This window comes from Talpa occidentalis, unplaced genomic scaffold (genome assembly GCF_014898055.3).
Source record: "Talpa occidentalis isolate TD23 unplaced genomic scaffold, MPIMG_talOcc4v2.1 talOcc4.4, whole genome shotgun sequence".
NCBI lineage: Eukaryota > Metazoa > Chordata > Mammalia > Eulipotyphla > Talpidae > Talpa > Talpa occidentalis.
The window spans coordinates 8394799-8407980 of NW_023604295.1; the positions used below are offsets into that span (position 1 = coordinate 8394799).

Genomic DNA, 13182 nt, shown 5'->3' on the forward strand with positions numbered 1-13182 from the left:
ACAGAAACATCAATTCCAAAGAGCACCTGCACCCCTATGTTTATAGCAGCACTGTTTACAATAGCTAAGCTTTGGAAACAGCCCAAATGCCCAAAAATAGATGACTGGATCAAGAAGATGTGGTACATATATACCATGGAATATTACTCAGCAATCAAAAAAGATAAACACATGCAATTTGCAGCAACATGGATGGCGCTGGAAGGGATCATGCTCAGCGAAATAAGCCAGAAAGAAAGAGAAAAATACCGGATGGTCTCACTCATAGCAGGAATCTAGAAAACTTAAATAAGGGACCAGGAAAATGAATAACTATAAGAAAGTGAAAATCAAAATCAACAAACAACTATGAACCAGAGACACTCTATGGGGGTTGGGGGGTGGGGAGGGGAGGGATTGGGGTCAAAATAAGGGGATTGCAATTGTATGGGGAATATAAAAATAAAAAAAAATTATAAAATTAAAAATAAATAAATAAATCTTAAAAAAAAAAAAAAAGAAAAGAAGGGAAGAGAGAGAAAAAGTGGATCCTTACTGGGAAGTGGTGAGCTCCCACATTTAAAAAAAAAATAGCACAAGTCATTGGAGCCTGCAGATCCACAGATATTGTCTGTGTTTTCGTGGTTCAGGCTTAGTCCTTAGATGACGACTTAACCATTCTTACTAATAAGCCTATGGTCGTCAGCCCGGAGCAGCTGTTCTTGACTAGTTTGATAAATGACTTTGACTTGAAGAGCCCAGGCCTCATCACTATTATTAGCTTTCATTGATAGTTATTTGGCTTTCTTCTTCCACCCCACTTAAGGTCTTACCAGAGTTTTATCTGTATTTGTATCTATACCATATATCTATATCTTACATCTATATCTTATGTATCTATGTTTATACCCATATACCTATATCTGCATCATCTAACAGTCCCCCCCCCCCCTTCTTGTGAATATTTGACCTGCTGCAAGTCAGAGCAGTGATTTTTATTGAAAAACTGTAGGATTTGCTGTTGGGAACATGGATTGGGCTCCTGGCTCCACTACCTGGGGCCTTGGGTCTGTGACCACGAGACGAATCCTCTTGTACCTCGGCTGCTTCCTTTATGTGTGGAGAGCAGTGGTGGTGTTGGGAGGATGCCTGGAACTGTGTGCGGTTTGAAGGGTCGTAAGTGATCATTCACTTTTCTTCTCCAAGTTCAGAAAGTTTAGATGAATATAAAAGAATTCAGACAGACGGGAGGCCACAATATTAGTGCAGGGTTGCAGGTGAGGGCCAAATGGGTTGCTCATTGCACCGCTCCTCTTGCAGGACCGGCTAACCCTGGGAATAGGGCAGCAAAAGGCAAGATGAGGCCTGATGTGGTCAGCTCAGAAGATGCTAGGCATTGCACATGCGTATCTTTTCCCAGTCCAGAAAAGTCCCTTTCTTCCCTTGGAAGAATGAGTTAGGGGACCTTGAGAGAGAGGTGATGTGAGTTTCCTAGGGCTGCCATAACCAAGTACCACATGCTGGGTGGCTTAACCAATGGAGATTTATTGTCTCACAATGTGGAGGCTGCAAGTCCAAGGTCAAGGTGGTGGAAGGGTTGGTTCATGTGAGGGAGAATCTATTTCATCTCTTCTAGCCCGGGGGAAGAGGGTGTGGCTGCTGGCCATCTTTGGTGTTCCTTGGTTGAGATGTCATCATGATGTCCGCCTTCATATTCACAGGGTGTGTTCTCTCTTGTGTGAGAATTTACTCATTTTTGTAGGAAGAGCAGCCATAATGGGTTAGGATCCCCCTACTTCTGCAGAACCTCATCTTAACTGTATTATCTGCATTGACCCTATTTCAAAATAAGATCACATTCTGAGGTATTGGGGGTTAGGACTTCAATATATGAGTTTTGGACGGGATGCAGTTCATCCCTGACCTGAGGTCTAGTTTTTCTCCTTCCCAGGAGTAGGGAGACATTGTTTCTGTTGTGAGGAATGATTACCCTGTAGGTCCTTGGAACTTTGCATCTATGTTAATGCCCCAATTCCCTATAGTGAGAGACAGGACCTTTAAGGAGATAAATAAGGCTAAATGAGGGTAGGAGCTTACTCCCCAATAGGGATGGTGTGCTTCTAAGAAGAGAAAGAGGTGCCAGATTTTCTTTTGTTGTGTGTAGGAGGAAAGGCCACTTGAGGGCAAGGAAGGAAAGTCTCCCCTGGAACCATCCTTGCTGACACCTTGACGTTGGACTTCTAACCTCCAGACCCATGTGACAATAAATTTCTGTTGGTTAAACCACCTCACCTCGGGTATTTTGGGGGGCTCCCCAAGTAGATTAAGACACCCTTCTTTCTTCCAAGGTACCAGCCTGTGTGGCTTCACGTGCAGGACATGGGCCATGGCTGCGGTCTGGACTGGAGGCTGCCCTTACTCAGACACAGCGCGGAGCCAGCTTAAAATGTGGTCCCCAGGCCTCTGTTTTCATTGACTGCATCTGGTAGCTGAAGATGAGAAAGCTTAAGCTGTTTGCTCAAAACCACATTAGATCAGGTGGCAAGACCTGAGGGCGAGTCCCAGTGCTTTGCTTGGATAAATCCAGGACAAATATCCTTAATTCTTTTTTTAAAATACAATTCCTAGTGACTTGCTGATGCCATTGAGGAGCAAAGAAAGCAAAGTAGGACAGTGACACACTGACTGTCTTGTAAAAAAGGTAGGTGAACTGATTTAATGGAAAACTACAACCTAAGGGAAAGTGGATGTAAAACACTTAAGCCCTTAAAAAAATCTCTAATGACCCAATTATGACTAGGATAGAGTTAATGCAGTAACTTTTTGAGGCCAAACCTTTGATCAGCTAACACTTTTGTTTTGCCTTGCAATTAAAACCACTGCTTAATTTAAAACACTTAATGGATGGTGACAGTGTGCCTGGCTTTGTGCTGGGAGTGATGTGCCAAGAACTGAAATGCATAGTTGCTGTCCTGCATTTAGCTGCCAGTGTGTTGGGACTGGCTAAATGGACAGTGACCATACCGTGTCGTGTAAAGGGCAGAGGGAGGTAGCTGCAGCATACCTTGGGGAGGCGTGGAGGAAGTAGGGGTAGTTCATCACCTCCGAGGGCAGATATCAGGCTGGCTTTCCTATAAGAGGTGATGCTGGAACTAATTTTGGACAAGAAGGACAGGTTATTCAGGCAAAGATGAGGACTGGTATTTCAGGCAGAGAAAATTGTGTATCAGCATGGAGATATGGGGGAGATAACACACCTGGAGAGCACAGACATGGCCCTTTTTCTTTTCTTCCTTCTTCCCGCCTTCTCGTCCATCAATGGTGTATTAGTAACTTGGCTCCTTGGGGTGGATGAAAAGGCCTTATTTGTAGTGCTTGCCAGTTTCCATGTTGTGACTCTTCCCATCATGGTTAATTTGAAGCCACCAACATGATGTTGCTGGATCATAAAATTCCTACAACTATAATGATCGGTTATGAGCCATGCAATTCCACTCCAGTGGACACTGCATTCCCACGGATCCATTCACCCACCCAACCGCCTATCTCTATCCATCTATTCAGCATTCATCCATGCATCCATCCAACCGTTCATCTCTCCATCCATCCACCCATGCATCCATCCAACATTCATCTCTCAATCCATCCATCCATCCATCCATCCATCCATCCATCCATTCATCTCTCAATCCATCCATCCGTCCATCCAGCCACCCACCCATCTTCCCACCCACAAACATAGTTTTAACAAAATAGAATCATGGGGATAACTCATGTTACATATTTTAGAGTTCCTTTAGTCATGTCCTCATGTTCTAGACAAGAAAATGGATATCTAGAGAGAGAGAGGAAATGACTTTTAAAAAGGCTATTTGTAGACCTGAGATTAGAACTATGGTCTTCCAAATTGAAGCCTGCAGCTGCCTCCCTTAAATAAAGCGAGCTCACCCTCAGATCTGTGACTTGGTAATTCCCGAGTTGAAGCAACATGGGATCCAAGTTGCACACATCGCGCTGTTGGTCGCTGCTTTTTTGTGACAGCCCTAAAACTCACGCAAGTTTTTTTGTTGTTGTTCCTTGTCTCAGTAGTTCCTAGAAGAGTCACAATTTCCTTCACAGGTGGTTCAAAATATCCCTGTAGAAATAATAGTCTTCTTCCAGTGTATTGCTGTGTGCTTCAGGATGGCATGTAGCAGTTGGCTCTTGGTTTTTATTTGGTCTTTTACGTTTATAGATTTCAGTTGTGTGTGTGCGTGTGCATGCATGTGTGTGCGTGTGTGTGTGTGTGTGTGTGTGTGTGTGTGTGAGAGAGAGAGAGAGAGAGAGAGAGAGAGAGAGAGAGAGAGAGAGAGAGATTGATCGAGAGAGAGAGATCCCTTTGGGACTCCCAACTCAAGCCACCCACTTGTGGTCCATCTGTCAATACTTCTTGGGACCTCCCTTTGTATTGGGCTAAATTTCCTTCTCATACCTTTGAAATGAAAAGTTTCTTTCCTCTTTCTTGGCCTGTGTGCCTTTGGAAGATGAATCATTAATTGATCTTGCTTTTAATGGTCTTTAAATTAAAAGGCCATTTTTTAATTGTCAGCTGAGAGAGAAAGGGTGGCTTACTATCTGAGAAGCTTTAATCTGGAAACTGGATAAATTGGCTGGCAAATTGATTCAGAGGACTCCATTTAAAACTAGCTTCTGGGCTCCCTGGTGGCTCAGCGGGTTGAGCGCTGCACTGTGAAGCTGTCCACAGCCTCTGTGGCACTGGTTCGATTCCTGGCCGGCCAGGGAAAATCCCACATGGTGAGGCAGACCTCTCCTGTTTCGCCCGCTGCTCCCCTCAGTAGTGCTTTCGGTCTGACTGCCTGTTCGGCTCCCAGCTCTGTCTCTGGTGAATCCTCTTGCCTTCCCGCAACTCTGGACTGTACCCTGGCTCTTGTATAAATAAAAAAAAAATTAAAAGTATATTAAAAGTAGCTCCTATGCTGTAATAGGAGTGGCATATGCAGTAAGATGCCATATTTGTAAAAAGTAAGCCAACAAATCGAAGCTTACCTCTGGGGAAAGAAAGTGACAATAGTAATGAGTTGAAGAGAAAAGTTTCACCTTTTAACCTTTTATGTTTTTGCATTGTATATTTTCTCCTTTCTAATTACAAGCATGTAATAAAGCAACTTCAGCTTACACAGAGAGCCTGGTTATATTTTAATAGGTCACTCTTCTGGGCATGGACAATAAACTTTCTATTGTCTGTTGAAGACAGTTTGCCATTTGCCCAATGCTAAGTTTATAAATGGTTACTTAGTAATTCCTCGATACGATTAATTTCTGTTGCTAGAAAATTATAATTGCATAGGTATTCAAACCTGCTCAATAAAGCCAGAAGTATCAGCTTAAACTTCAATTTTCCCTTTACCTAATCATTTTTACCAATTCTTTCTTAATGAGGTTAATTATCTACTCATAGGGACTGCCTAAGCTGGTTATTATCCGGGGCTTCCAACAGAGATTCTGAAACCCTCCTGGAGATGGTTCTGTGAGCTGCACAGGGTCACTGTTTCCCTGGAGCTTCACTGCGGTGCCCTGCTGTGCCTTGGGCATGGAGGGCATTAGGTGTCAGTTGCTTCCTGGGAATAGCACCAGGTTCCAGTCCGCCAGCAGTCCTGCCTTGCGTCCTTTTTCTCCTCAAATGAACTTCCTTCATGTGCTTGGCAGTTCTGTCTGTATCTTCAGGACCTCCTCCGGTGTTCCTGATGTCAGATTAGGAAAAATAAGTTGTGTCCCATTCCCCGTGGCTCTGAGCGTTTGAAAAGGCCAAGATATGAAGATGTTGTACAAGAAACAGTCCAATTGGTTTATAAAATAAGTGGGACTTCTTACTCAGATATTTGCAAAACGATGCAACTTGTCTCTCCCAACTGTCTTTTATAAAAAGAACTTCAGGAAACATGTGGACTAGGCAGGTGATAGGCTATTGACCTGCAGTGAAGTTGGGATTACACCAGTGAGGAAAACAGTGCCTGCTTCACAGTCTGTAAGTTATTAGATTGAACCGTATGAATTGCCAACTAGAGCTACCAAAAGAGCAGTTTCACCGAGTCCTCCCTGCGGTAGCTTATTTGCCAAGTGGTAAGACATGGGGACTAGGGGTCTTCAGCAGGAAAGGACAGTTGATGGACTCCATTGGAGGAGACCCAGCATTCTCTTTGGACTTGAACTTGTCTCTCCTGCTTACCATTCACTTAGTTGACACTTGGGGGTGGCCTCACTAGCTCCCAGAAAGTATCTAGAGCAAAATTGGTTGCTTAGCAACATATGCCAGGCCAGGAGGGTTGGAGAATGGGTCAGTGATTAGCAATGATGTATAATCATGTTTAAAAATGCATAGCAGCCTGCAACATTCGTTCTGTGGCCACCAGGACACATTGGCATTCTTCTGGCCTGGACTTATGGCTCCTGTATGTGACTTGATTGCAATTGTGAACTGGACTTGGTGGTTGCAATGAAGGGAAAACTTTGTTCTGGTCCAGAATCAGCTCCTGGTGCCCCTCTGTACATGGATTCCATTTTGCACAAGCATCTGACACATCTCCTTTGGTTGGCTGCCTGTCTGGACACTCATCCCCTTGGAAAGTGAAAAGAGAAAATGAAGACTTTGGATATTTATGATTGTTGTCATCTCAACAAATTGGCCCCCATTAGTGAATCTGTAATTTGCCAAAGAACAAGAACGCACAAAATGAGTGACAACAGCTCTGTTGCTCAACCCTGATCATTCTTTTCCAAATTACGAATGCTGCGCAGACACTCATGCAATGGCCTGGACCCTTAATTGCTTCTCTTCCTTCCGCTCCAGCAAAAGAGAAGACACATTTTTGCACAATGCAGCCCTTGCTTAATCTCTGTCAGCACAATATCAGGGGTATAAATCCTGAAAAGGACAGTAAAGCTCAGAGGCATTTTATAACTCTGGCCAGGCTCATAATGCACATTTCATTGTCGAGAATCATTGAGTTTAATTGGCTAATCAATTTTTAGGCCCTTTCCATTTGTATTTTGTTTAATCAACAAAAATAAATCGCCCTGCCAACCTTGAAAGCCCCAGTTGAAGAACAGCAGCAAGTATTTCGTCTGTCCTGCCAAAAGAGCTTCCACCAGAAACGTCTTAATTGAAGATGATTTATATTCAGAAGCGCGGATGTTTTATTATTTGTCTGAAGAAGGAAAAGGCTGTGTAAGCAGGCAGCAGGCAGCCGTTCTAGCCATTGTTTTTGACAGTGATCTACACTTTTTCTCCCTCAGACGTTTGTATAGAAACAGCTCCCCCCCAACCCCCCACCAGCCCCTCTTGTTCATGATGCAGGCTCATAAGGTAGCTGTCAAATTGTCTTTGTGATCTTTGTTGAGAGGCTGTTTTGCTGGAGAGGGGTTCCAAAACCTGGCCTTTCCCCCTTTTCTGCTGGGGTTCCTGCAGCTGACCCCGGCTATCTGGGAAATGGCTGTCACAGGCCCCTGAACATGTGGGAAGAGGCCTGCTCTCCGGGCCCGGCGCCTCTAGGGCCTCCACCACTGTGGCGCTGATCCGGGTGGGTGATGGATTTCTCTGGGCCTTGCAAGAATCCAGTTTTTGCTTTTGCTGTTTTCTTTACACTCTGGGGAAGAAGGAGAGATGACAAGAAGTAACATTTATTTAATGCCTACATGATTCTTATTTCTTTTTTTTTTTTTTTTATTTGTTTGTTTGTTTTTTGTTTATACAAGCACTGGGTACAGTCAGAAGCGCGGGAGGGTGAGAGAATTCACCAGAGCCAGTGCGGGGAGCAGAGCAGGCAGAAGGACCGAAGCACACTGCTGAGGGGAGCAGTGGGCAGCAGGAGAGGTCTGCGCGTCATGTGGGACCCTCCTCCGGTGGCCAGGGAGCAGCCGGGGATGGAACCGGTGCCGCAGAGGCTGCGGGCAGCTTCGCAACCCAGCGCTCAACCGCTGCGCCACCGGGGAGGCCCCATGATTCTTATTTCTCACACCAACCCTGTGAGGTAGTGAAGCCCCATTTGTCTGATGAGAAGACAAGGTTGGGAGCTCTTTAGTGAAATCTTGTAGGTGGAGGGAGGGAGCCCTGATCCATTCGTCTCCGGCTGTCTTTATTGTCTTCCCATTTCATTGGCTGCTGGAAGCTGAAACACCCTCTCTACCCTCCCGCCCACCCCTGGCTTTTCCTTGCAGGGCTCCTGGGTGCAGGTGATGGGGACAGACAGTTCTGTGTTTATTGTAAACCTGGCACTTTCCCAGGAACTGTGTATTTATTTATTTAATCCCCACTCACTTTAGCAACTTGACTTCTTGTACATGAGGAAACTGAGTCACAGAGTGGCTGGGCACTGGTTCGAGGTCCCATGGCTAAGAGTGGGGGAAAGCGGGATTTGACTCCTGATCTTCTGGGGCTCCTAAGAGCCCCAGCCCCCCAGCTCTTAGGAAGGTACACTTGTTTTTTCAGCATTTCCTGTGCCCCAGTATACCGCAAAGCAGCTAGGATGAAAGAGCAAAAGAAAATACTATAGTTTATGGAACTTGTTGGGACTCTGGTAGGACCTAGAAGACCTTTGACTGACTGCTTCAATTCTGAGCTCATTTGCTGATCTTCGGCTGCATGGGGTGTCCATCCTGCCACTTCCTTCCACTTCTGGTTGGCTTCTCCTGGGCATCTTCGTGCTTCTGCTTAAAGTTCATCTTTCATGAGGCCCTTCCAGACTGGGGGGAGACTGGCTTTTCCCTCGGGGTCACCCAGAAACCCACACTGTCACCTGCAAATTACCCCATGGGCTAAAAAATTAATTAATCCAGGAAACAATACGGTGCAACTCAACATTACTAACCATGCTCTGTGGGTAACTAGTTCCAGCGAGTTAACGGAACGGCGGGCACACAGCACCTCCCCAGGCTTTGCAGCTGACTGATGTCTCCTAGAGCCTTGGCTGTTCACCAGGGGCCTTAAGCCACAGCATCTAGGGCACCAAAGATCCTGCTCTGATCCAGTGAAGAACGAGGGAGCAACTTTACATTTGATTGCAGCGAGGAGCCTGCAGCAGGCAGGGTCAGTGAATGTAATGGTGTTGATGAAGATATGCACAGAGACCTCATTCTGATGCCAACCCGTTAGAAGCATTTTGCATATATTATGCATTAATCACCCGCCAATCCCTTTGTACTCTTGGTTATTATTGCATTTTACAAGTGCGCAAATCTGTGTGAAGTGTGCAGGTATATTGTAATGTTAGGACACTAACATCCACATTGGCATCCAGGACGTGTGGTACTCAGCTTGTGGGCTGGTGGTGCAGCTCAGATGCCTCTGTTAGGCAGACTTTGGACACTGGCTGGCATGCCAGCATTTATTGAGTTATTACTGTATACTAGGCATGATTCAGAGCACTTGCATGAATTATGTTACTGTTAATTATTTTAGTCCTCACTAAAAGAGAGCTGCTATGATATGATTATACGTGACTTAAAGATGAGGAAGCTAAGGGCCTCCTCTGGTGGTGCAGTGGTTGAGCGCTGGGCTGTGAAGCTGCCCGCAGCCTCTGCAGTGCTGGTTCGATCCCCGGCCCCTGGCGAGGGTCCCATGTGGCGCGCAGACCTCTCCTGCCGCCCGCTGCTCCCCTCAGCAGTGTACTTCGGTCCTTCTGCCTGCTCTGCTCCCCGCTCTGGCTGTGGTGAATTCTCTCACCCTCCTGCACTTCTGATTGTACCCAGTGCTTGTATAAATGAATAAATAAATAAATAAAAGTCTTTTTTAAAAAAAAAAAGATGAGGAAGCTAAGTCAGAGGGGCACTATAGTTTGCCCAGTCAGTGCCTGGCAAGGCCGAGGTCAGCGAGACCATCGGGCACTTGTCCACTGGCCTCTACCTGAGTCCTCCACCCCACCTGGGGAGGGACTGTGGCCAGGGTGGGAGGGACACGGCCCCAGGCTCCATGTGGGTTAGAGCCTCTGGTCCCTGTCCGTACTCTTGTCCATGCCACTTGCTTTGGCTTCCACTTGGGATGGCGTCAAAGGTTGATGTTGTCTGTGTCCTGTTGGCTTCTGTTCTGACCTGAGACTGCCCCAGTAGGGACAGAAATGGAGGTGCGCCTGTGAGGCCCATTCCTCACGGATCCCCAGCGACCTTGCAAGGGTCATACTGAGTGAACATCTCCATGTCGTAAAGAGCAATCCGTGGCCCAGTGAGGGTGAGCCGCTGGGTCACACAGCGGGCGAGGGGCAGAGCCTGGTCCAGGCCGTGTCTGTAGGACTTACTCCATGGTGGAGACTCACCCCTGCCCCGGGACAGGGCTGCCGGTCGCTGCCAGCGCCAGGTGTTTCCCGCGGTGGGGGGGCTCCTTGTCTGCTGTCTCTGGGCCTCTCCCGGCCCCCTGCTCCGTGACCTCCTCTCTCCCCCCGCCTTAGCCTGGAGCTTTTCAGAGCAACCGTGAGATTTTCCTTAGTCCGGAACTGTTTCTGCTGTTGCTTGTGCATCTGAGCACCTGCTGAGCTGATGAGCTTTTGAAATGTCACTTGAGTATGGGGAGGGAGCTGTGGGTGATTCACAGGAACACACAATCCCAGCTGCCTCCTCGGGGTGGGCGGTGGGCGGAGGGGGGCGGCTGAGCCTCCTCCAGCCCGTCTCCCAGGGTGAGGCGAGAGGCTGTTTTTCTTGCTCTTGCCGTCAGCACAGGTACCCATTAGCCTGGCCGCTGTCGTCAGCGGGCGGACGGTGGCTGTGCTCTCTCTAATAGCATTGGTTCCGTATTTTTTATATCAGCTTTAGAGAATACCATTAAAATTGCATCCTGTTTCCTTCTGGATTTCTCTTTCCAGAAGAATGCCCATGTGCCCGAAATTCTGTGTCTAAAGTCGGGATTTTCATTCCATCTTTACATGCAGAGCCTCCTTGGTCACCCTGTGCCCCCCAAACATGCATCATGCAATCTAACTTAAAAATGGGATTCTCTCATTTTCCCCTCTCAATTGAGAGCGGGTATGGAAATGAAGTTTTTGGTTCTTTGTCCCTCTTTTGTATGGTTGTCACTCAGAGGCTTGGCAGAAAAGTATCTGGTACATCAAAGAGTTGACAGAAAAGGTTGACTGAAGGTGTGTCATGGGATTGAGGAGCAGACACAGGAATGAGGGTCTCTGGAGCATGAGGACAAGCCCTTTGCCTTCATTCAGATTCTAGAACAAGACCACAGGCCAGTGACCTGGGAACAACAGAAATGTATTTCCCACAGTTCTGGGGGCTAGAATGTCCAAGATCAGGTGCAGGGCAAATGAGGTGTCGGGTTCATAGAGAGATATCTTCTTGTTGTGTCCTCATATGGGGTGAGGTCAAGGGAGCTCTGTGGGGTCTTTTATGAGGGCACTAATCTCCATCGTGAGGGTCCCACCCTCGTAACTTGCCTCCTCCCAAAGGCCCCTCTCCAAATACATCACATGGGGGTTCAGTTTCACCACGTGAATTGAGGGGGGACAGTCAGTTGATGGCACACACCCACCCTAGAAATAAGGGCAGGAGGAGAAGCTGGCTTGAGCTATGCTGTGGTAGACAGAGCCCCAGTTGACCCCGCAGGGAGGAAGCAGGGCAGGGACAAGGGCGAGGGATTTAGCCATGGAGGTCAGCCTCCAAGGGCACAGATCACAGTGGCAAAGGATGGGACTTTCACAAGGGGCAGCCAGAGAATAGTCAGAGCCATGCCCTTCAGATGCTTGAGTAACTTTACCCAGTAGGTGGTGCTTCTGAGACAGCCTGGGAGCAGCTTTGTCATCCTTAAGTGCTCTCCCAAGGGGTTATACGTCTTGGGAAACTGGGAAATTGCTTAGCTTATGCCTTGGAGGTTTTGTAATCCTCCAAGTGACTGGAAGGGTCCTGGGTTTTTCAGATGCTTTTAAATCCCAGTCTTTTAGTTTTAATCTGTTTTACTTGCATGCCTGTGTCTCCAAGGCCATTTGAAAGGGTTCATTATGCCTCATGATGATCAACTAATTTGCCTTAGTATCATAGGGGATTGTATATAAATTACTCGCGTGGCATTACATCCAAAGGTACTTTTATCATATGATAACTTGATGTCTAGAAATGTCTAGAAGTTTCTAGATTTTGCAAAGCAGAGAAATTATGTGGGGAAGCAGTTGAGGACTGAAAAAATGTTAGTGGAGTAAGGTGTTAGTGAGGAGGCTGACACCATGCAGCTTGCATCTGGAGGCTTGGATTCTGCTGCTGGCTCCTGCTTGCACTTGTCTGTGGCCTTACGACCATCTCTAGGTACTAGAGAAGGAGAGGCAAAGATGACTTCCATAGGCAAACTTCAATGGGCTCCTCTGAGCCCTCCTCTAGGCTAGATCAGACTGTCTTTGGCCTGTCCAACCCATTTTGACCAAGAATCCTGCTAAGTCAGTTTGGAGAGAACCCCCACCATTGATGGGGTGCAGTCAGCAAGAACCCTGTCTGCTTAACAAGTATCCCCACTGCCCCTTGCTATCTCCTCTTGGTAATTCACACACACACATCCCCACCTGCATTCTGCTTATCCCCAATAAATCCCCACTTATCTTAGGGTTTTTGGAGGGGAGCCCGGCCTCTCTCCTCTCTTGCTTGGCTCCAGATTTTCTCCAGTTGCAGTAATCACAGATAAAATCTTCCCAACTTTTCTCCAGTTGCAGTAATCACAGATAAAATCTTCCCAACTCTTTAAACAAGTGTCAGAATTATTTTTTCTTTAGCACCACTCATCATAAAACCTGGGAATTATTGTGAATCCTCATGGACCCCCCCCAGTCCAACCTCACCAATGTCGAAAGCCCTGTGGATACCACCCAGAGGTCCCCAGTCACCCCCCTGGTGCGCTGATTCTCATTGTTAAGAAGCCCTGCCTCTACCTCAAGCTCAAAATCCACCTTCCCTTTTACTTATTGATCTCCACTTTGCCTTTTCTCAAAATTTGTTCCTCTTCCTCTTTGAACAAATACATTAACTTTTAAAATTTTAAACATCTTCATGAAAATCATCCCAGGCTGCATCCACCTTGCTTGCTTTCTGTCCAGGTCGAACCTGGGTGAACCTGTGTTGCCAACTTGGGGATACCGTTGGCACATGCAGGCCGCGTGAGGGGGAGGTTCCAGGGGTTGATTCTGTGCACCCTGCCTTGTTCTGTAAACTCCTGGCTCACTTGCCTCCCAA

General features: G+C 46.9%; 1 protein-coding gene across 11 annotated transcripts in view; it reads left to right on the plus strand.

Moving 5' to 3' along the window:
• TIAM1 (TIAM Rac1 associated GEF 1) overlaps nucleotides 1–13182 on the plus strand; it is a 355067-nt gene that overhangs the window by 56459 nt on the left and 285426 nt on the right. The gene's annotated exons all lie outside the window — the stretch shown is intronic.